Here is a 26,141-nt window from a genome sequence, read left to right as displayed (position 1 = left end):
GCAGACACAAAGAAATCTGTTGACCAGAAATGTGTTACATTTGGGAAGGTGAGATGATGGTTGACAGGCTGGGGGACAGGGGAATTTGTGTTCCCTTAGTCCTCTGTCTGTGTTCTTTACAGTGATGTCATGGACCTGCTGCGAGTGTGGAATATTCATGGCAGTGATTCCACCAGAGAGAGTAGGAGAGTTAATATGAGAACAGAGTGAGACAGTGTCGATATGGTGCATTTGAGAAAGGTTAACTTGTAACTAAACCTGGATTATTGGATTAAAATCGCAGAAAGTCTAGTTACCTCTCAGGTGTGGACATTCCCTGTTAACGGGTGGGTTATTTGGATGAAAAGAATTAGATAGAAGGAAACAAATGAAAAATATTTAGAAAGTGATAAAATTATAAAAAGGTATTTGGAAAAGGGGAAATTAAGATGAAAGCGCCTTGAGACCCTCACGGGTGAGTAGTGGGCTTTACAAATTCCTGATTGATTGAAGGGATAAAAACAATGCATTATTTTTTTAATTACAGTTTATTAACATAAGGGAGAGGATTTGGCGTTATGGCCAAAACTGCTGACTTTTGATTTGGGTAATCAGGTTTGAGTCCTGGTGTCAGCTCAACAACCTGTGATTCTGGGGAAATCATTTAATCTCCTCTTGCCTGAAAAAACATGAATCAGTCCTTGTATAATGTAACTGGTGCTCATAGAAAGTGCTTGAATGCTCAGGGGCTGAGTTTGCGCTATATAGAACTGCAAAAAAAAAATTAAGAAGAGAAGAAGTTGTGTTTGAACAAGGCAGTGAGAAAGGAAGAAGCACAAGCACAGGGGTTAAAGATATGGAGGGAATCTATTATAAGGAAAACATTTCCCTAAATTGTTACACAACTTCCCAGTTGACTTGTAATATCCTGAATATTTACAGTTGGTCAGACTTTATTCCATACATGTGTCACATTGTATAATTATTTTACTAAATATATTCTTATGTATGATTTTTTCTTCCCTTAATTTTTATTTCTCCTACTTCGGTGCCAAGCTTCTGCTTTCTCTGCAGTGGGAAGTTTATAAATTACCCTCCCTGCAACTATGGGCCTGAGCTGTAGGAGAGAGCAGAATGTGGGTGGTCATTAACAGCTGTTATTGCCCCGCAGGTAAGGTCAGTAAGGTTACTAGCACATTCTCTCCTTAAAAAAGGAGTTGCAGGAGTAAAAGCAATAATTCATTACATTGTCTTGAAAGATGGCTCTTCAGCTCTAACTCTGGGACAGGAGCTACAATAAAATCATAAACGTAGTCTGAGGGGCGCCGCCCTTGTGTAGCCTCTACTGCCTGACTCCATGTTGTTCAAGGTATGACTCCATTTTTGTTTTAGGCCTACTTAGAAAATGGTGACCTTTAACTTCCTAGATTCTAAAACATGGTGGTCTTTATCTTTTCTGGGGAAATGTGTATATGTCACACCCCTTTGACCCATAAACGTTCTATATGACCCGAATGTGTAAAGATGTCATATCCCTCGGCAGTGACATACAAAAGATGTCATATCCTCCAGGAAGTGACACAATTAAAGGTTCTACGTGTGATAGCAGTCTGAGACAGATACCTTTTCCAGGGTCAAATAAGAGCTATAACAGTGCAGTCTGTATTGACATGGTTTTACCTTATTTGCACATATATCTGATGTATAGGATTATGTCAACACATTTCTTCAGAAAGATAAGACTGGTTGCTTTTCTTTAAAAGTCCTCTGAAATCACCTTCTAATTGGAGAGGTCTTCGCTCCAGATTGTCGCACCAGATGCTACCCGGGATTCTCCTGACAGAACCCGTCAGATCGACGTGCTGCTGCGACCTCCAGTCCCGGGCTAAATGCTGATAACGCACCGAGAGGAGAAGAGCTGAACACCACTCATAGCCCCCCTGATAAACACGCCATTTTGTTGTAACATTCATGCAGCGTCGTCTCCCAAGAAATTATAGAATTCTCACAGTGTAGCTCATGGACGTAGGCCTTACTGTGTTTAGTTGATCAGCTGATTAATTTCTCACTGTGTTGGAAACATTCATATATTTCTCATTTTGTTCAGGTGCCTCAGTGCTGTATTAATAATCATTTGTGTGGTTACCTTTCATGTGCTAATAACCAACAGACTATGGGGGTTATTCCAATTTTGGAGGAGGTGGTAATCCGTCCCAAATGTGACGGATTTACCACCAGCCGTATTACGAGTTCCATAGGATATAGGGCCTGATTCTAACTTTGGAGGACGGTGTTAAACCGTCCCAAAAGTGGCGGATATACCACCTACCGTATTACGAGTTCCATAGGATATAATGGACTCGTAATACGGTAGGTGGTATATCCGCCACTTTTGGGACGGTTTAACACCGTCCTCCAAAGTTAGAATCAGGCCCATAATGGACTCGTAATACGGCTGGTGGTATATCCGTCACTTTACCGTCACTTTTGGGATGGATTACCACTTCCTCCAAAGTTGGAATAACCCCCTATGTGTCAGATTTAAGGAAAGTGGCGCTGCACCCAGTTTCCTTGCGCCCCTTTGCGCCCCCCCCCACCACTACGTTGTGTGTTTCATATCTAGGATACGGCGCACCATGGCGCAGGGTAGGGGGCAATGGCATCCAGGTTTTTGACGCTATTGATGTACTGTTCAGGGTTAGCACCAAAAGTTTGACTCTAACCCTGAGCAGTACTTAGACCCCCATTGTAAACAAAGGTGTGCCCCCTTTTAACGCCTGCCCTTAGTGGCATTAAAAGTGTCAAAATAAAATGACGCAAAGAAATCTCTTAGATTTCTTTGTGCCATTTTGTCAGCCCCCCAACGGGGGAATACCCCTTTGCATACATTATGCATGGCGCATGCATAAGGTAGCGCAAAGGGTTACAAAGTGGTGCAATGCATGCATTGTGCTACTCTGTAAATATGGCGCGGTGTTTTTGTCCATTTAATGTCACATTGGCATAAAAAAAAATATGCTATTATGTCGGTAGATGGTGTTATGTCCCCTTACAAATCTGGGCCTAAGAATGTTGAAATAAACACTTTTTAACCATACAGTGTCTCTAATTTAGTGCAATGCTAGTATATGATGTTCTAAAGATTCAAACTCGGTTTGAATTACCACTGCGCCCATGAAGTCTTTATGGGCCTGGTATTAACCTAGAAAACACTGACACCACATCAATCAAATGTGAGTGGGGCTGTTTAGGGCTACAAATACCTGGACTTTTATATTCAAGTTGGTGCACTGAACCAAGTTCAGGCGTTCATGGGTGGGAAAGTCAGGCTTTGTAGAACTAAGCTTATAAACCTAGGGCTTCATTTGCGAGGCCCTTGTGCCAAGGAAGCGTCACTTTCAGTGACGTTCCGCTGGCGCAATGCCCTTTTCCATATTTACAAGGTGGTATTAAGCCACTTTTTGTGGCTTAACGCTGCCTTGTAAATACGGCCCCTCACACGCAGGACTTTGAATGAAAGGGGCGTGTAATGGGTGTTGCTGTGGCCATTCCACTGCAACACCCTGTGCATTTTGTTGCTGCCCCAGATTTACGAGATGTCATAAAGCTGAGGCAGCGCCAAAAACTAATGCCACTGTATTCTGCAGCACACATAGAAAGAGCAAAACACCATTAATAATTGTTTATGTGCAGGAAGGTGTACCTTGCAGCACATAAACAGTCATTAAATAATGACAATTTGCTACCTCTATGTGTGCTGCATCTTGCAGCACACATAGGCATAACAAATTGCCATTATTGATTGTTTATGTGCAGGAAGGGCCACCTTCCGGCATATAAACCCTAATTCCCTGCAACTTTGGTGCAAGGGTGCCTGAGTTAGTCCCAGGCAGCTAACGTACCACCGGTGCAGGGGACCACATAAGGATGTGCCGTATTCTTGTAAAGACGGTGCACCCCTGCATTCTGGAAATTATGCAGCTCGACGCAGCGAAATCGCTTGCAGCACCGTGCTGCACCGTGCTGCACAATTTCCTAGTAAATTAGGCCCTCAGTTTATGGAACACCATAGGATACCTTGGAAAACAATGGCAGCTGAGCACAATGAAGCTGAGGAGCTGGTTTTCAAGACCACTTGGTGGATCCTGTTCCTGCTGTGTTCAGGAGGGACATTCTGAGAGTTGGAAGCACTCGGATGCTCCCTGAGCAGACCTGTACTAGTAGATAAAGACAGAAAAAAGAGCATTCGGATTGGATGGCGTGCTCCCCCAATCTGATTGCAAATAAATGCTATGTATGAAGGCAACCAAAGACAAACACATACTATCACAGTTAATTCTTCAAAAAAAACAAATACTTATCCAGGGATACTTGTTTAATCACTGACCCACTTGGACCTGACATTCATTGTAAAGAATCTGTTCCGTTGGCCCACATTCATAAGTGAGATCCTGTATCTGACCACCAGAGAGAGCTACAATAGGTACAAGTCCAGAAAGGAGTTTTATTTAGAAGCCTTTGTAATACACTGTATGGTAAAAATCACGAATTTTTACATAGGATAATCTCTCCATAAAATCCTCCACATAATTTAGGTTCCAGTGCTAAAGGACTGAAGTCCTTCTATAAAATCGATAGTGGCAGAGGCAGCGTTTTACATCACAGCACCCAAGCTGGGCAGCGCGCATGCCAAAAACCTACGCCTTGTAGGTTATTTGTGCTTTAGAAAGGCATTGAAGACAAGTCTGTTTGACAATTAATTCAGGTCGATATTCAGCTCTTTGGGTTTTTTGCCTAGTGTCAGGATAATAATAATGCTCTGTAATGTAATTTAATAATAATAATAACAATAACAATAATACCTGCTGAGTGACCCCAGGGCCATTTCACATAAAATGAGCACTGAAAGTGGTGATATAAGGCTAATCTCTGTCGCAGTTTTGGGATGAAACGTGTGTTAAATAGTCAGAAAGCTAGAGTAGGGCTACTTTACCTTCTTAGAATGTGGTAAATGGTTGATCGTCTCAGGAACATTAAAGGCTGGAGATCTGGAAATGTAGAAACATTTGTAGACATATCTAAAGCAAGTAGCACAACACAACACAATACCATATACAAATAAATGTGTCATGGCTTATCACAGATGGCCTAGCTCGCTCCCATCCACCTCTGTTTTGGGACATTATTGGTTGACCCTTGCACTCCCTGCCAAGTGCATGTCCTCTCAGGATGTTATCCACGCTGCATGACAGTCTTTCTGTACAGGACTGTGGCACTTGTCACGTGTCCTGCCCTTCATCAGCAGTGTCAATCCTATCTCCAAGTGGGCACCCAAAAGGAGAGACTCCTTCTAAGTTGCAGGCTACAGCGGGGTTCAAGGATTTACTCCCGGATTCAAGGATCCTGGGTTTTGAGGATCTACTATAGAATTTGAGGATACCACGTTCTATGAAATACATACTCAGGGCATGTTCAGATTCTTGGTTTCCTCCCTATTAATGAGATGAAGCCTCTTTTTTTGAAGCTCACATCCGTGCTTAATCTGCAAAACAATAACTGTTGGGTCCAATATTCTGTTCAGAAGTTGGTAACAGGTACTACCAAAGGTTAGGGTGCTGAATGCCGAGGCTGTGTAGTCCTGATTCCAACTCATATCTCTTTTTTCAGATACTCCCACCCTCTTTATCTCACTTTCTTTCTCCCTATGTCACTTTTTTCCTTCTTTCTCTTCTGCCTTCCTTCCCCCCTCTGGTGTTTTTGCTTTCTAGATCAAAGTTTGTTGAGATAAAATAAGTGTACACACCAAATTGGAAAAGGAGGAAATGTGATACTCACATCAATTCAAGAGTATCACATAAAAGACAATGCAAGGTTCTTAAAAATTGCCCTCACCCACTAGTCATGGCATGCTTCATCATAGGGCTTGCTACAACATCCTCGCGCAGGCCAACGTCAGGGACAAAGCAAAGGGTGTTCAGAGAAGTCTTTATTTTATTTTTTTCTTTCTTCCTTCCTTCTATTTCTTTCCCTTTATTTTTTTCACTCAGCGCCATGGCAGTGGGAGTGGCGGTGCTGGTGCGGTTGCTAGCTGCTTAACTTGTGGACATCGGTGCCGCCAAGGGGTGAAGCCCCATCCCATTTTCACGAGGCAGAGGTAACAGCACTTGTCTTTTTTGTGTAGCATCACCTTCCTTCCATGCTAGCAGTGCACAGCAGGTCTGTGAGCGGTTACGCCCTTAGGGAGCATCGGCTGCGGTGGGAGAGGGTGTGCCAGTTGGTGTTTCGGCAAACTTGGATCCAGCATACCCAGCAGCAGTTGGTGCACTGTTGGGTGGACATAATCAACCATGAACAGGACTTGCTCAACCTGCTGGAGTTCAAGGTGTCGGGCTCAGTGAGTAATATTTATTTACATGTTGTGTGTCTTCCACGTTGCTATTTTTTTCTAATAGCAGTGCTGATTCTCTGAGGTAAATTAGGTTTATGTTCTGATGAATATTTATTTTGTAATCCAATTTAAGCTACCCAGGTGCTCAGTCAGCGCTTCCTAATTGTACTCGTCGGCGCGCTTCTGGGCTGATTATTTAAGAAGCCATGCAGACTGAGACTCCTCCTGTCACCAAGAATAAGACAGTGGTAGTATAAATATCAGTGAGTTAGCATTCCCTTCTCTATGCCTTTCTTTATGTAGTTTATGCAGTCCCTCCCAATCGCAATCCCCCGGTGATGTGTAGGATGATATCATCATAGTATGCATCAATGCATTGAAAAAAAATGGAGACTGAGTTGCCCTATCAAAGGAGGTTGAGAAGCAGAGATCATTTGTTGCAATATGAATAGATTGTTCGTGGTACATAGTTGTACATGTAGTTTTGGAAATTTCGAGTACAGCCTAGGTGTAGGAATTAGGATAGTAAAAGTAATAGGGGTCAGCTCGAGTCAAGTTGATTCTAGTCGATCAGATTTAGAAAAGTACTTTACTGTGTTTGCCTCTGACTGACAAAATATTTTTTGGGAGATTATCTGTCCCACTTATCTTTTTTTTATCTTCTTTATTTCGTACCTCAGCATCCAAGGGAAAGAAGAGGGCCACATCTGCAATGGGTCCAGGTGGAGATGAGGGTGTCAGTGCCACCACCAGTGCGTAAGCTGGCTGATCTGCCTTCCTGTTATATTATTATTATTTCCCTAACTTTCACCTATTCTCATTTCGAATATTTTTTTTATTTTTACCTTGCCTGTCTACCTTTTTTGTACTTATTTTCTTTCTATCTAAGCTTTGTTAAATTCTTGTTATCCCTGAATTTATCTATTTTTCATGTTTCTATACTTGACTTCCTCCTGTCTGTACTAGTTTTCTTCTGCTTTTTTTTTTACTAAGCTTAGCTTTCCCTTCTCCCCTTATATATCTTGCTGACTGGTATTTTAATACTAAGAGGACAGATTTTTAGGACAGGTACTCTACTGACAAGATTGCATGCCCAAGTCAGCTTTTCTACACATGCTTGTGAAAGTTTTTTTTACCCTGCTCATGCCCATTGCATTAGCCAACCAAGACCTCACCATAAGTCCTCCTGGAATGAACAAAGTATTCTACCCCTTTATTGTGCTTAAATGACTCAGCTCTGCCCCTCCATCATAAAATGTTTGTGGTTAATTTGTCTACCTGGCTTTTCTAACATAATTAACTGGCAAAATTCCTAAAGTAAATTATAATAGAAGATAGAACTGTACTGATCTATTGCAGTTGTATTTTGTTGCAATCTAAAATGTGTAAAGTTGTATCCAGCCCCATGGACCACCAGTGCATGGGCTAGCAGTAGCACCAGTGTGCCGGACGTGACAGCGGTCAGATGGGGAGAACCGGCGGCAGCAGGGACGTGCTTTGGTAAGTCATATTGCTTTTGCTTATTGACAATTAATAGTATACTCAATGCAAGGGCATTGCTTGTGAACCCCCCGAGAGTTCTTAATGGCCTCTTCTCTCTGCAAATCAGCAGACAGAAGCACATAATGAACAGATGCTACAAATGATGGCTTGATGGAAAACCGAATGAAGGACGGGCGGCAAAAAGAAAGAATGGGTGAATTGGTATATGAGTGAAAGGATGTGTGGGTGACAGAAAAGGATGATAGTTTAGTGATAGGAGATGCGTGCATGGGTGAAAGGATTGATGAAAGGGATGAAAGGATGCCTCAGTGGGTGAAGGGTGGATGGGTAAAAGGACGGGTGGATGGTACGAACGACGCGTGGATAAATGGATGGATAGGTGAAAGCAGGGTGTTTGAAAGGGTGGATACTGGATTGGTGAGTGTATGGATGGACAGGTGGATATATGGATGGCTGGAATGGAATGGTGAAAGACTAAACGAGAGAGTGTGAAGCTTAAATAGTGGGTATGAAAGGGTGAATAGAACAGATGAATGAAAATATGAATGTATAATTGCTTGGATCAAGAAATAAGAGAGCTCTTCTGGAGAGGGATGTGTCTGTTCACCTACTTCGCTTGGTTTGCATGGTTATCAAAGCTTTAGTTCAAAGTGGGGGTATTTTAATATTCAGTATTCTCCCTTATCTCACTGTAGTTGTTAAGCAAGGCATATATGTATCCTCCCCCCCAACGTCACACCTCCCTCCCCATTAGTCACCCATGGTACTATGACGTAACTGCAGTGTGTTTCATAATGGCAGTACAATAGTATTATCTGTGCAAAGCACATCTGCTGCAGTTAATGCAGCATTTACAAGGTTGTCAATGCATTGCAAACTTAAAACAGGATGAGTTTCCCTACCTTCCCAGTGCCCACTCTGCCACCTCCTAGTACTTCAGTCCTTTATTCTTACCAAAGTTCTGTCCTAGCCTCACCCAAAAAATGGAAAAATAACTTTTGGCATGTGCTACATTTATGTACAAGTGATTATTATTTTGTGACTTTCATAACAGATTCATGCCAGTTCAAATTGTATCCTTTTAACATTTGTCAACTACAGTGAGGCATGTGTGGGTAAAAGAATGGCCCTGTGACCCGTAATCAGCCAAATCTAATTCCAGTGGCCCTAGGGGACCAGCAATTTACTGCTACTGTACCACTCTACATTTAAAAAAAATGTTTATAAAGAGCACTGTTTATAATTTATAGTGTATAGTTAATAATTTCTTTTCTGCTATAGCTACTCCTGGTGGATATCCAACTCGCCTGGAGATAGCAGCCTGGCTGTGGTGGCAGAGGCTGGAGGGCATCTGCAATGAATATTGGCAGCTGGTGGCTCTTCAGGAAGAAAGGAGGACAAGGCCTAGGCAACAACCAACATCCCTGCCGGTCCTAGCTCCTCCAACTAGCTGCCAGTGCCACCAGCCTCCCTGCTGCACCGTCATTGCCACCTCCAGCTGACATCAGCCTGTCCCACCACTGCTGCCCCCTCCTCATGCTTGGACTGCAACTTCCAATTGCGCACCCTGCAAAACTTTGCACACTTGAAATACCGGGTGGTACACATCAACGCAACCCTCGATAATCTCCTGACCCGAGTGTAGAACACCCTCTTCTAATTCTTTTTTTAATTTTTTGTTTTAATGTGAAGGACACTTGTTGTGGGTGGAGAGGGTGGGAAATGGGAGTTGGGACTGGGGTGTTTTGCACTTTGGACTTTTTCTTTGGAATTTTGTTTCTTTTGTTGTGGACCTTTGCTGGAATTTTAGGGATGGGGCCATTTGTTTAGAGAGAGGGGTGGGCCTGTTGTGGGTGGAAAGGGTGGGTTTTCTATTGGTAAGAAATAAAAGGGGATAATTAATTTTACTTCATTTATGCCTCAAATCTTTATTTGTGTGTTTTAGTTTGCACTGCTGACTTTTAGTGTAGCCTACTTTTTAAATCTGCTTAAAGAAGTGTATGTCAGTTATCTTTACCTTTGCTCTACCGCCCTCTGTAACTATATAGACCACAAGGGGATGACTGCCAGTGCCTATTTTGCCTACGAACACCTAGATACATACAAACAGCATCTTCTTCAGTAGAAGTTAATTGCTAACTAAACAAGTTTACTTCAATCCAATGTCATTTCCTTACCTAAATAGATGAAGCAATGGCTGATACCTCAATCTTCTTACTGCAGAGTTTTCCAAAGGTGGCATCTTATCTTAAGGGGGTGGTAGGTAGTAGTGGTAGCAGGCTAGCGTACTAACAGGAAAGACACAGGGTGCCACTCCCACCTATGCAAACTCCAACTACAGGATTAATCAAAGGGTTATCAGTGTCAACTAGATTGAAAGAAAACAGACAGTTAGTGGGCTATATATTATATCATAATTTTAGAAAGACTGAGACCAGATTACCACAATGACAGTATTTGACACACAACAAAGAAGACCTGATATGATAATAAAAACTAGCAATATCAACTTCTTCTGAGCAATGGGGTATTTACTGAAAACTAAACTTAGGAAATGTAATCCTTGAGTCAGGAAAAGTGGGCTGAGAGTCAGGAGCGATTTGACAAGGATAAGCATTTATGCAACACACAATACAAGGCCTTAATGATGATGTTGATGGGTCCGGTGTGGAATATTGCTCAAGTAATAGAAGGTCTGCAGTGAGTTGGTGTCGCTTTCACCACATCCACCCCAGCATGTGTGTGATCCATTTATGGTATAAAATTAGGGCCCATATTTATGTAAAATGACGCACAACTGCGCAAACTCAGTTGTGCGCCAAAATATTTAATGCAAGCTACCATCCTTTCCTAGCGCCATCCGTGTGCCATATTTAAAAAATGATGCACAATGGCGCTCAGGAATGGTTAGCATCATAGAAAATTACGCTAGCTGGTGATGGATGACGTTACAAAAAATGGAGCTAGTGGGCAAAAAATTACGCTAGATTGATTAGCGGCAAAAAATCTGTCGCTAGTCAGCCTAGCGTCATTTTCCGGTTGCATGAGCAGCCATATAATGACGCCTGTCTAAGAATAGACAGCAGACAGTACCACAACCACAATGTCCAACACAAGGGACCAGCGTCCCCAGGACAACCCCAACAGAACCATTGCCAGCCAGGGGGCTCCATGTAAGAGGCCCCCAGTGGCACACAACAGACAAGTATGTATACTTACGGAGGATAGACTCCCTCCACTTGGAGTGTCCCTGTGGTGTGGGTGGTGATGATGCAGGGGATCGGGGTGGGCCTTTATGTACCCAAAATAGTGACACCAAGGTGGACTCCAAGGTGTTTGCATTGTGTTTCCCTATGGAACTGTGCCCAACATCACTTTAACGCCTGGTCTGATCAGGCTTTAAAATTTGACACTAATCAGCCTTAGTGTAATTTTTTGGGTCCACTTCCTTAGTGTGCGTCGCTTTTGTGTCAGGAGGTAAATATGGCGCTGGAGGGCTAGTGTCATTTTTTGGACGGGAACTTCTACCTTGCATATCATTGTCGCAATACGACGCAAGGTGGGTTGGCGCTCCCAAAAAATGGCGCTTACTCAGATATTTGGACGCTAGACTGGTCTAGCGTCAAAATATAAATATGGAGTTAAATTAGCGCTGCTTTTGTGAGGAAAAAAAAGTGACGCAAAAGCGGCACAAACCTTTCATAAATATGGGCCTAAGTCTCACCTGAATAAATCACATAGCACTGGGGAAGAGGTTTAGGGGCTCGATGAATGGATGGGAAATGAGATTTGGGGATAGGTGTGACAATGACAAACACTACACAAAAGAAAAAATTACAATATTCATTGGGATTCTGATCAGCACACCATCATCAATCTGTTGTGGAGGAAAATGAATAAGGGTTACGTTTGACACATTTCAGTTAAATGCTTTGCAAACAGTCTTTCAGACCCAGAGAGACCCAAGATAGTATATCAGTAAATGTTCTAATTTCTAGGTTTGAAAAATACAAATTATGGAGGAGTGAAGTGAACCCGCCCAGTTCTAGAAATTATGATTGTTATAGGGGAAATTAGACTGCATTGCCAAATTGGGCCAGCAATGCAGCAAATCCACACTTAGCAACAATTCCCGAATCATCGCACTGAGCTGAGTGAGTACTAGACCTCAGAGTCTTCAACATCATCATGGTTTCTCTTTGAAGTCGATAACTTTCTCCTTCAAGCTGTTGAGGTAATCCCGCTCTGAGTCCTTCTGTCCTCCTCCTCCTGATTCTGAGTATCTCCGTCTCAGTCCCAAACCTTGCAAGGTACACTTGTGTAGTGCATTGGTGTCGAAGAACAAATATAGAAAAAGAATTGGAGAATTATGTGTTTATTTGTGTTTGATAACTAAAGTGAGTGGTCTGGTCTCTGAGGAACCAGAAAAAAAGAGTGCACCTATGGGTAAATTTCCCTACATTTTGAAACTTCATTTAGGACAGGGATGGCATTGGATTAAAATAAAAATGCTGGCTATTGTTTGCAATAGCATTTAATCTTTTTTGCAAAAAGTGTATATGTTGTGGGGTAATAGTTGATGGCATAGGAGAATGTGTATTGTAAAATTTAAATAGCTCAGTTTATTTTCGTGTTTTGCATTTCTAAATTAATGATAGTGTTTTCTTCAGTGTTACCACCATGCCTCCTTTTTCTGGCCTGTGTGTGTGTGTTTATCATCGTCCACTTCTGTCTTTTTTCTCCATGCCGGGTTGCCAGGGGGCATTTTGTGTAGTCTATGTCTATAGGCTTGCATGTGTTCTTTGTTCTCGATGCCTCCATGCCTCCTTGCCAATATTGTTGTTTGACCATTTGGCTGGCAGCCATTTTGTGCATCCAGCCAGTGTATTTGTGCCAAAGGCTTGCTTGTTTTCTTTGTTCTCCATGCCTCCTTGCTCACTGTTTTTGCTTGATCATGTGGCTGACGACCATTTTGTACATCCAGCCAGTACTTTTTGCCATAGGCTTGCCTGTGTTCTTTGTTCTCTATGCCTCCTTCCTCGGCGTTGTTGCTTGACCATGTGGCAGGCAGCCATTTTGTGCATCCAGCCAGTGTGTCTTTGCCATAGGCTTGCATCTTTTCTTTGTTCTCCATGTCTCCTTGTTCTCTGTTGTTGTTTGACAATGTGGTTGGCAGCCATTTTGTGCATCCAGCCAGTGTGTTTTTGCCATAGGCTTGCAGGTGTTCTTTGTTCTCCATGCCTCCTTGCTGTTGCTTGACCATGTGGCTGGTGGCCATTTTTTGCATCCAGCCAGTGTGCCTTTGCCATAGGCTTGCATGGATGGATGTGAAGCCAGTTTAATACATGTTTGGAGATCATTGTAGTACGTGTATAATAAAAGAATATGGATCTTATCAACATTGCTATTATGAATTTCTTCCTTTTTTGCATGTTTTATTTTGCCCCTCCTTTCGTCAAAGTAGGTTTCTTTCTCCTTGTCCTGTCATACAAACATCGGCAACTATTGATCGCTTGTTTAAGTTTTTATTTTAATTTTTTATTTTAATGTTTTATTTTTTTTAAATGTTTCAATTTGTCATTTTTTAAAAATATTCTTTCAATTATTTATTTAGTTCTGCATTTTGCCTTGACCCATCCATCCATTCAGCTTAGGCACACAGCTGTGCTACAACATTCATTTTCTTTATGTGTATATTTCCATCTCCTCCCAAGCACCCTGGTTGTAGTGCCTGTAAACATACCAGCAGCATCATTATTTTTTTAATGATTATTCTATTTCCCCTGGACCACTTTGCAGCCATAGATTTTATGGATTGTTCCATTTACCCATGCACCTCTCTGACTTCCACAGGTGTCTCCTTTAAAATTGATGAAGATAAAGCAAAGAGCTATATCTGCATGTTGTGTTGCATGATTTGAAATGAAATTGTATGGTGTGATGATGTGGTTTGACTTTACAATGTTTGGCTAAATTTGTCTTTATTTTTTATATAAGCAACCAACTACACTAATATTTCATTTTTCTGTGCTATTTCAACCTACAACAATACCACGTTTTACTAACTACATGTTTTTCTTGCTTGGTTGCTTTCAGGTGCAGGAGAGAAGATGAGACATCACCTGCAGTACTGACAAAGAGAAGTCCTGTACAGTGATTTCAGCCCTCTAGTCTCATCCGCATGTGCAGAGTGCCACTGCCAACTAAGGGATTTATGATGGCCCCAAAGAAAATTGCTCCCAAGAAAGTGGTCAGTGAGAAGAAGCAGCTTTCCACCAGTGGCATGCTGATAGCAAAAACTTTTAGGACACATGTGCCTTCCACATCGGCCTCCATGGAGGAACCTAGGAGCAGCACTCCCACATCAGCAATAGCACTACCTCAACCTAAGCCCAAGACCATGTATGTCAGTGAGGCGACTTCAGCAATCATTGTGACGCCTACGAGCAGTGACTTTGAACTGGATTTGTCCCTTTTGCAAAGTAGTGCCCAGTCATTTCATGAAACAGAGCAAAGTGGGCAGCAGCCACGGCCAGCAATTGTAGATCCTCCCGAAGTTGGAGCAGAATAGATGAGGGAGCTTTCTGCTGAGCAAGAACCTCCTCTAGAATCAATGGCTCTGAGATCTCCAGCAAAAAAGAAAGGGTACTACTCCACCATATTCTCAAAGTACCACTTCTAGTTACAATGATAGGGGCCTGGAGTGGACCCAGGCAGAGTCTGGGAGACGCCAGGAGAGGCAAGGGAAAAGAAAAGTTCCTGAAAGCCTTAGAATCATAGAAGAGGATGATGAGGAGGGTGATGACAATGAGCCAGTCATTGTAAAAGCTAGCACAGAGGAGTCCGACATTACTATTCAACCTGTTCTGAGATATGTGGCACAGGTGGCACTGCCAGCTTCTGTGTTTGTAAAGCTCCAGCTAAGGCCTGCACTAACCCTTATCTCAGTAGTAGTATGCACTGCAGAGAGACAATCAACAACACACCACACACCTACCTCCAGTTCTTCTTCAGACATTGGCAGTGGCCCACTAAGAAAGTACTCCTCCTCAGCTTGGGACTTTTTAACCTTAGCAAACAGGAGGAGAACTTTGCAATATGCTCAATTTGCTACACAAGCATTTGTCGGGGTAAGCCTGGTACACATTAGGGTGCTAGAGGCCAAACGTACGATATGCAAAAACATCATGCAATCCAGTAGGAAGAGCACCTTAAAACAATTGCTGAACATAGTTGTGGTGGTGAAGGCGAGATGAATTAGGAAACATCAGCCACAAGCGGTCCAATCATGGTGGAAGGTGATGAAGAAGAGGGGGTCATCCTCACACAAAGCAGCCCTGTCCCCCCAGTGCACCTGAATCTCCTGCCTCAGCGACCTCACACTAGCACAAGAAGACTCAGAGTAAGATGGAGAAACCATGGCATACAGTAACTGCCCCACAACGCACGTTGAATCTTCCACCACTTACTTCTCGAAAGTCGCCTGTGTCAGTGGCCCCAGAAAAGAAGAAAATCCAGGCTACTATTACGGGCATGTTTAGGGAGGAGGGGACCTACAACCGCAACCACCCAACAGCACGTTTGTACAAAGGAAGGTTGGCAAAAATGTTAGTGCTGGACCTCTTCTCTTTTCCTTTTGTAGAAGAATTGGGATTCTTAGAATTTGTGGCAGCCATCTGCCTGAAATGGAAGGTTCCAAGTCAGACCTTTTTTCCAAGAGTTGCTGTTCCAGAGCTGCATCACGATGTGTTGAAATTGGTTGGGCAAGCTTTGCAGCAAAGTATTGTTCACACTATCCACCTGACCACAGACATGTGGACCAGTTGTCAGGCGACTGATTACATGTGCATCACTGCACACTGGATCTCTTCTGCAGACCCGTCTGAAGTGAAGAAGCCCCCACATTCCCTTCAGGACACTGGAGACAATAACTGCCTCTCTCACATGCCATTGCCTATCCTTGTTGTGCATCACCTAACAGGGCTGCTCCAGAAGATCATTGATTAAAAGACTGACAGTACCAATGCCAAATTCCAATGTGTTTCTACCATCAAAGAGGAGAAAATATTTCGTATGTATACGTGCTTAAATTGGAAGAGGTAACTAATAACTATTGCACCAATGAGTGGTGATATATTGAGTGATTTTGATTGATGATTGATGATGTATGTGGTGGCTGACAGTGAGGGAGGGAGTTCAACAAATTTATAAACTTGATTTTGATGATTTGCAATGTTTGGGGGCTGATGGGTGATCATGTTTTCCTGAAAGTGATTGGGGTGTGCTCACTAGTGGCCCAAGAGCATCATGTCACTTGCTTGCAAGGGCCAAAACCAAATGTCATGTGTGCGAACGAACTCGGCTCTGCACCCGGATAGCAGAATTCGGAAATTCTGCCCTACTCCGCGTAGCTCAGAGTGCCCGAATTCTAAAAACTCCACCAGCAGTGTCCTGTGCCCAGGCCTAATTCTAATATCTGTTTACAACAAATGTCTACCTGTTTTTTTGGTGTATTTAATTTTGCACTACATATTATACTTTTATTCTTCATTTACACAAACATCCCATCTTTTTCATATGAAAGAGCAACACATCAAGTAGTTTGTAGGAAGGGTGATGGTTTGCCAGGTATTATAACGAGTGACACAGTCTGTGTTGTACTTTCTAAGGGTACTCCGAGTCACATTAGAGTTCCATAACCTTCCTCCTTCCTCTATATGTTCACGGAACTCCTGGGTGACTTATTATATTCCTTTTGATGTACGACGGGGGGTCTTTTATCCCATATAGAAGAAGATTAGAAAGATTAAAGGGATGAACACTTTATCTTGAAAAAAATCAACAAGCTACGTCTCAAAGGAACAGGCCACAATGATCCTATGTTTCAAATAGGAATTACAAAGTACAAAGTGCTGCAGAAAGAAACATTTTGTGTTTGTTGACTGAAATATTGATTGCATTTCTTTTTTAAAGTTTAAGAGGAACAGAAATGCGATTACGTACAAAAAAGGCACGCGTAATACAGTAATGGGGAATAATGAGTAAAGATGTATCCGAGCCAGAGGCCTCCTTCCTTCAACTGGGTAGTTCATCAAGGAGGATGTAATTCTATTTCCTAAAGTGCATTAATATTTCTCATAGGCAAGGGAGGAAACATGCAGACTGGAAACTGAGGACAGTGTGCTTGAGCTTCGGCTAGGCAAACACTGGTAATGCGGCACTTGAATCATGGGTTTTGTAGCAGCAGGTACAATAGTTGCCAGTCACTTAAGTTTGCAGAGTGAAGCTCTGCGTGGAAATATGTAACCCTGAGTTGAGTGGGTGTTTGCACCGTCCCTGCTTTGGTAAGTCCCTTTTGAATTCAAGGGGATTTGGTGCCATGCAAAGCCATTTTGCGGTCAACTTTTCGATGCACACATTTTTGTCATTGGAATTTTAAAGTAGCGTGCTGCCTTTTTATGGGCAAGCGCAACACACTCCGTCCATAAAGTAATCTCTCTTTGGGCTTCAAACCACGCCCAGGTCACGTCAGTCTCTTTCATTGGTTCCAGGGTTTGCTCTTTAAAATCTGCTTGCTTTCATTTGTGAAAGGCATGCATGCGTCATGCCTTTTCTGGTGTTTAGCCCGCCTACACAGCACCGGTAAACTAATAGAAACATACGAGGCTTGATGTTTTGAGCCTGGTTTCTGGACTACTTTATCTGTTAATTTTCCCTGCAGCATGATCGCGCTGGGGTTTACATAGCACGATCGCGCTTCATTTTTTCATTTTAAATTTCAGCACGATCGGGCTGCATTTTACATAGCGCGATGGCGCTGTGTTTTTTTTAATTTTATTTGTGTGGCAAGAAAAGTTAGGTTAGGAGTTTACAACGCAAATAGCTCCAACTCGAGCAAATGCGAGCCCCGTTGCATTGAAAATGCTTGTTAGGAAATGTAGTAGCATTTGTTGGCAGCTCTAAAGTATACAACTGACCACAAAACAATAACATAATACAAAGAAACATACAGTACAACTAAAGCATGAAAGGGCACAGCACGACGAAGCAGTCAAAACAGAACACAGCGCAACAGCTGCAATACAACACAACAACATAATGCATCACACATACACATAGGCTAGGGTGACCAGATTTCAAGGAGCAAAAACCGGGACAGGTCAGACATAAAAGAAGGACTAAAGACATTACTCTCACTTTTATATCTGGCCTGAACCGTTTTTTTGCGCGCACATGTGTGTGTGTGTGTGTGTGTATATATATATATATATATATATATATATCCACGCCATAAACAAGTCCAAGTCTGGCACTCCTTGCAAATCAATGGCCTTCATTTATTTCAACAATACAAATATATATATATACACACACACACACATACATATGTACACACACACTTACAAGACTACATATATAAAATACGCTTTGGCTTGACCTCCCACCCTGCATCCCCAACCCGCCCCAACCACCTCTCTCTGCTCTCCACTCCTTCTCTCTGCTGGGAGCAGACAGGGGACTGTGTTGCCTGACAGTAACAGATAAAAAAGATAAAATACTTTAACTATTTCATACTATATAGGCCTCTTTAACTTATGCTTCCCTAGATGATCTGACCTTTGTCCCAAAAACCGGGACATTTATTTAATAATCCGAGCTTTGTCCCAAAAACCGGGACATTTATTTAAAATGAAGATAAGCGTCAGGACACCGGGACAGGCCTCTAAAAACTGGGACTGTCCGGGGAAATCCGGGACGTCTGGTCACCCTAACATAGGCACAAAAAACAACATAACACATCACCACGACAAAAAAATGCAATAAATATGCACAAACATTCCTGGCACATATTAGCACCTCCAGAAATCTGCTTTCATGGTATGTTGATGAACGGTATTTGCACCAAGTACTGAGGTACTTATCACCAGCCATACGTAATCCTGCCAGTCAAAAATGTTTTGTGATCCGACCTTTAGCACTCAGGGGCATATTTAAGAGCCCCTAGTGCCACCAGAGTGTAAATTTTCATGACCCTACTGTGGCGCTATGCTGTGAGGCGTATTTACAGGGTGGTCTTAAGCCCCTTTCACACACAGCACTGTGCGTGGAAGGGGCGTGCAATGGGTGTTGCTACAGGCATTCCACAGCAACACCCATTGCATTTTGACGCTGCCTCAGATTTACAAGTTTTTGTAAACTTGAGGCAGCGCCAAAATCTAACGCCACATCCAGGGGTGGCGTTAGAATGACACAACGAGGAGAAATGCTTTAATTTCTCCTTGTTTTTTGCTCTTTCTATGTGTGCTGTATTTTGCAGCTCACATAGAAAGAGCAAATCGACATTATAGATTGTTTTGTGCAGGAAGGTGTTCCTTCCTGCACAAAAGCAATCTCCCCTTCATCACAGCTATCCTTGGCACTACAGCGCAAGGGTGGCTGCATTAGCGCACAGCAGGAGATTTAGTGCCGGCACAGGGGGAAACACAGGGGTATGCCGTCTTCTAGTAAATACGGCACATCCCTGCGTTTTGAAAATGATGGGGCATGATGTTGCAAAATTTGGGCCAGCGCTGTGCACCATCATTTTCCATTAAATCTGGCCCTCAGTGTCTTTCTTGCCTTACGTTTCTTGCTCCTTTGGAATAATGCAGTTTAGGAGTGGGCCAATTATGTAATCCTGACATTTGGCTTCTTTAAAAGTTCCCAGGGTTAACTCCACTGGGAGATACTGGGGGTGCCATTGTCAGTCTCGCCGTGAGTTAACGGAGATAACAAGTTATTTCCCTGATAATAGGAAATAACATGCAGAATCAGGAATACATTGTCCAAAAATGATTAACACACTGCAACTGATCCCACCTCAAATGTCATGTGTACACTAGCACGCCTTAGCCCATCAAGATACTCGCTAAGCTCCTCACTAATTAAACCAAAAGGTGATAGACACACTGCAACTGACCCTACCTCATAGGTCACCAAGTAACTAGCATTTATATATATATATATATATATATATATATATATATATATATATATATATATATATGTGTGTGTGTGTTATATTCATGCAGTCTGTTAGTTTATTGTAATGATACACCCCTTCCCTCCTATCCCCTTCAATTCGGTATAATGGAACATTCCAACGTTGATAATTGTAGAGTCTGTTTTAGAATGTTTATAACGATTCATACTTGAGGTGTGGAGGAATGGTCCCACCTCAAATGTCATGTGTACACTAGCACGCCTTAGCCCATCAAGACACTCTTGCTAAGCTCCTCACTAATTAAACCAAAAAGTGATAGACACACTGCAACTGTCCCTACCTCATAGGTCACCAATTAACTAGCATTTATATATATATATATATATATATATATATATATATTTATATATATATATATATATACATATGTGTGTGTGCGTGTTATATTCATGCAGTCTGTTAGTTTATTGTAATGGTACACCCCTTCCCTCCTATCCCCTTCAATTCTGTATAATGGAACATTCCAACGTTGATAGTTGTAGAGTCTGTTTTAGAATGTTTATAACGATTCATACTTGAGGTGTGGAGGAATGAGGTGGACGAATAAAGAAGAGTCTCTACTTAAATGTGTATGGTGTGTCATTGCCTTTTCCAACGACACCTCAGTATGAGAAGCAGGGTAAGAACTTGTAAACTGAAATACTAAAGAGTGTTATACACACACTGCAGAACCTTAATGCTACAAATCATTTAGGGATGACCACAAGAAATCAATATTAGCCATACATGGTACTGTTGATTTAACTGAGCAACAGTTTGTTGCAGTCATATTATATATGGCTTGCCTTGAGGTTTTTACTGACTCACTGACTGCACACCACCCAAGGCAAGGTCTGTTGATGTACAGGGACAACAGGATTGTTGGGGGAAGGACATTGCTGCTAAATTTGAGTGCTTTATAGACCATGGTCACATGCTGAGGAACCGGGCAAGTGCACTGGAGCTCAGTGCTTCTTGTGGGATGGTGTGGGTGAAATGTTATGGCTTCCTAACCTGCTCTGTCCGGGAAAGGGTGCATGCAGCGGCAACAACAACAGCAGACTGAGTAAGTGCAGCCATGCAGAGGTGCAGGTTTGGGCTATCATGCAGGATTGGTGGCAGACTGGCTTCTAGGCATAGGGGATCCTTGAACCAAAGGCTGCACCTCTTTCAAAGAGAGCGTGGGGGTGGTGGTAGTGCATTAGAGAGTATCTTGGGCAGACCTGCTGTATATTATGTTTGGTACCAGACTGGACTGTGGCAGAAGCACTCTGGCAGGCTCCTTCCTCTTGCTAGAAGATACACAAGCCACTACAGAGCAACAGCTGAGAGGAAAAGATGTTCAGATGCATCCAAGCTGATCCTCAGCTTGTACGGTTCTCCTACCTCCTTTTTTCACAACTGTAAGTATCAGCAAACTTTACTGCCTCAGCCCCGGGGTCTGCTCCTAAAGTAGGATAGACCAGCTTTCTGATGCACAGAGCTCTACCAATCAGTCCTGAGTTTAGGGAACAACATATGGACATGCCTGAGTAGTGGAGAAGACTGCCATCTCAAAGCCAGTTTTTTAAAAAGGCCTCTCAAGTTCTTGTGGGTACAAATACATGGATGTTAGATTATGTTATGTTATGTTATGTTATGTTATGTTATGTTGTGTTGGGTTGTGTTAGGTTGTGTTGTGTTACCTTGGGTTGTGTTATGTTATGTTACCCTGGGTTGTGTTAGGTTGTGTTGTGTTACTTTGGGTTGTGTGATGTTATGTTGTGCTACCTTGGGTTGTGTGATATTATGTTATGTGTTACCTTCGGTTGTGTTATGTTATGTGTTACCTTGGGGTGTGTTATGTTATGTTTCCTTGAGTTGTCTTACTGGGATTTGTAATGCAAAATCTCACCCCAGGAGTGGTATCCCGGTGCAGATGTAGTCAAAACACAAGGATGTGACTGCCAGCTACTCAAGACAGCGCAGCAGAAGCATTAAACACATTGTTAGAATAGTTAGGTTTTCAGCAGCTTCTTGAAGATAATGAAATTGGTGGTAAAATGAAGAGGAAAAGGAAGACTGTTTCAGTGTTGGACTGTGAGGAAGGAAGCCCTGTAGCCCCCTACTCTAGCAAGTCGGATGCAGGGGATACAAGCCATAGCTTGAGTGGAGGATCTGAAAGCACTAGGTGGCTTATACAAGTGGATGGATCACTCTATTAGTGAGACAAAGGAGTGAACCCCCAGCCTTAGTTAGTCTCCTCATTTAAACGCATGCACCCACTCACACTTACTCACACAAACACGAACACACACACACACACACTCACTCACTTTCCTATTATACTGAGCCCCTAATTACGAGTCTGGTGGTCCTAGGATCGCCAGACTCATGGTGAGAGTCAGACCCCTGCCAATGTGGTGGTCTGGCCTGCACATTATGACCGTGGCGAAAACGTCACAGTCGGACTGCCGGCACAACACATTTTCCCCAGCCTATGGCCTGGCGGTCTCATTTCGCCAGGGCAGTGCTGCCCTGGGAATTATGAGTCCCCTCTCCGCCGGCTTTAACATGGCAGTTGCACCGCCATGTAAAAGCTGCCAGAGACGGGGTTCAGGGGGCCTATGGTGCCCCAGCACTGCCCATAAACTTGGCATGGGCAGTGCAGGGGCCCCCATGGCCATCCCCATCGCACTTTTCACTGTCTGCTTGGTAGACAGTGAAAAGGGTGACAGGTGCAGCTGCACCCGACGCACTGCAACATTGCCGCAGCTCTATTATGAGCCGGCGTCAATGTTGTGGGTTGTTTCCCCCTTGGGCCGGTGGGGAAAAACTCTGTTTCCACCTGCCGACCAAGCGGTAAGCTCCTAACAGTCCTCACGGTCAGATCACCGCACTGGCGGTTATCTGACTGCACGGCTTCGGTCCACCAAAGTAGTAATGAGGGCCCGAATGGTTTCAGTCATGACAGACTACACATTTTTAGCAGCAAGACCAGTAGACAGCATCCCCAACTTGGGGACAGATTTACAAGGCCCTAGTGCCACCGGAGCATCACTTTTGGTGACACTCCTGTGGCCCTGTGCAGTGCACTACATTTACAAGGTGGTGCTAAGCCACTTACCGTGGCTTAACGCCACTTTGGAAATGTGAGCCCCTCCTATGCAGTTTTCTGCATCAGAGGGGCATGCAATGGGGGTTGCTGTGGCCGTTCCACTGCAATACCCATTGCTTTTGATGCTGCCCCAGGCTTACTAGAAGGCGTAAATCTGTGGCAGCGCCAAAAACTAACACCACCCCAGGCACAACGAGGAGGAATACTTTTATTCCTCCTCATTTTTTGCTTTTTCCATGTGTGCTGCTTTCTGCACAGCTATAAAAGCAAAATGCCATTTATGTTTGTGCGTGTGCAGGAAGGTGATTTAAGATGTGGTCCTTAATGTGGGTTGCTAGGAGGATAATTTGGGAGATCCCACAAAGGACATGGATTGAAAAACTTTCTTGGGCTAAAGGATCATGAATATGGTCAATAGGAATATTGAAGTCACCCAAGGAGGTCAAGTTGATTTGCGCAGTTCTCGACCTTTTTGCATGCTGAGGTGAAGCACTTTGCCACATAACATGTTAATCCTGATTTATAAAAGCAAGACTGTTAGAATTGTATCTTTGTAAGATGTTTTTATAAATTCTGCCAATGTTGTATGATTGCTGCATTCACAAGATTGTGGTTAGGGCTGAATTCTGGGCATTCCTATGTGCGATAGACAGCAAACGTATTTTAACACCCTAAAAGTCACAATTCTATGAATATTCACATACCTTTCATAAGTCAAACATATGAATAGCGCACGCATTTTTTATGTTCAAAGGCACTAGTGGGTGGAAAACAAAAGGGAGACCACTAAGGGTTTCTTAACAGAGGAAAAAAATCCTGTGGAGGAAAAAAGCATGGCACACACAAGCATGTTTGTCACTTTTATGCATGCAGAATTTTCCACCTGTTGGAAATCTGAATTGATGAATGTAAGGCAAGAAATTTACAATTGTCTATGCCGTTAAAATCTGATTTTTTTAAAAAAAGGTTAAATGGTACGGGGCCAAATTTCCGAATTATTAACTTTAACTTTATGACTCCAGACGGTTCTCTTTATTAATTAAATTGACATAATAAAAGCGCATCCTGGGGCCCACAGTATGGGCCTCATTTACAAGAATCTGACCCATGCGTCAGACTTCTTGCACCTGCCGCAAATGCCCTAACGATGCCATAGATGCGCTGTATTTACAATACAGAGCTCCATGGCGTAAGTGTTCATGGATGTATCAGAATTCTGACGCATGTGCTAATGTGACGCATTGCTGGAGTTGTGTCATAAAACTGACGCAACTCTAGCAATGTGTCCGAATATAGAAGACATTACTATGTTAAAAGCTCTGCATCGATCCTTATGCCTGGCCTTAGTAGGTGGAAAACTTTTGATGCAGTCAAGTCACAGAGTGACGCAGTGAAAATGTGTAAATTTCACAGCGTCAGTTCTGCGTGGCTTTTGACGTGGGAACACCTACCCTGCATACATTATAGCTGGTGCAGGTATATTGTGACGCAGGTCACTACAAACTGACGCATTGGGGCCAATGTGTCAGTTTCTAGATATGGAGCAGTGTGGAGCACTGATTGCACTGCTGCTGCATCAAAAATGACATAACAGGACAAGCTCCTTGTGGTTATGGCACCCTTTGATTTTTAATGTGATAAATACTTCACTCACCCAAAACCAGTGCTAAATATGTTCGGTGCTATTCTATTCCATTTTTCTTAGGTATGGCTTGACAGCATAGCTTTCTCTTTGACTTGTTGTTTTCAATATATGTTAAAAGGGATTTGGGCCACCCCCCTCCAAACACTAGCTTACCAGGGTCAGTCCCATACAGATGTTGCTTTGAGACACCATCAATCACATTTGGGATGAGCCCAGAGGAGAATACTTCTCTCACAACATGCTATTGATTGTTTGGAGCATCATTTCACCTCCTAGGAAGTGGTTCGCTGCAGTGGTTGAGGGAGTAGAGAGACTATTTTACTTCTGAAAAGTAAATTGTCCTCTACTGAAATATGGAAATATTAAAATATGAAAAAATTAACTGGACGGCTTTGGAAAAGCCAAAAGGCCTAGACTATAACTCAAAATGCAAACCAGAACCTATTGGCTTTGTCAATGCCTGTTTAGTTTGCATCTGACTGTAGAGGTCAACCACATACAAGTCACTTCCAGCCCTCTGCCAAGAAGTAGCAATTCAGCATGAACTGTCAGGCCACCTCCGTGCTGAACGTGAATTCAGCAAGCTAAGATGCATTTCAGTTTGTTAGGCCTCATCAGCAGCACCAAGATCCTTGTGCTCATCATCGACAGCAAACTCAACATGACCTCCAAAGTCAATGTCTTCACCACCTTATGCTTCCATGCCCTGAAAATGCTGAGGGAGATTTTTAATTGGCTCCCTATCAGCACCTGGAAAACTGACACGCATACCCTAGTCACAAGCAAGCTGGACTACTAGAACACCTATGTACTGTGATAAACAAAAAACTTGCCAGAAGGCTGCAGACCATTCAGAACTCGGCAGCCAGAATCACAGAACCATTCCCAGCTCCCACAACTCACTCGCATCACACCACACCTGAAGGAGCTACACTGTCTCCCCATTCACACGTTCTGTCTCCACCAGCCCCATGGTGACCAACCAACCTAAAGTGAATTTCCACGTGGGATTTCCTCTGAAAGTGCTCCAGCTGACACAGTTGGAGGCATCGCTGCTCTTTCTGTTCACAACTGCCACGCTTGTCGTGGTAATTGCATATAAGAGAAGACAGCGTCAAAAGCTTGGTCCTAATTATGGCGGGTCTTCCAATGATCCAGCTGACCTGTGGTGGCCGGTCATCCGGCACAGTGTTTCCAGTGGCAGAGCCAGCTGAAACCCTGCAGTCAGAAATTAGGCAGTTTTGCCACCTCAAACTGGGGCTGAGAATGACAAGAGGGGCTGAAGGATAGTGAGTTGATCCTACTCACCTCCTAATGACCCCTCAGCCACACACCCCTAAGTGACCCCTCAGCCTTTCCAACAAGTGTCTCTGAGGAAATCGTACACATTAGACTCTAACTCTCAGATGCAGGTAACACCAGGGCACAACCACAGTGAGTGTTTCTTAACCACAAACTACATGACTTGAAATGACTCCAAAACCCCCGAACTGTAACCTTCTAAATC

The sequence above is a fragment of the Pleurodeles waltl genome, chromosome 5 (assembly GCF_031143425.1).
Source record: "Pleurodeles waltl isolate 20211129_DDA chromosome 5, aPleWal1.hap1.20221129, whole genome shotgun sequence".
NCBI classification, from domain to species: domain Eukaryota; kingdom Metazoa; phylum Chordata; class Amphibia; order Caudata; family Salamandridae; genus Pleurodeles; species Pleurodeles waltl.
This window is presented reverse-complemented; position numbering follows the sequence as displayed.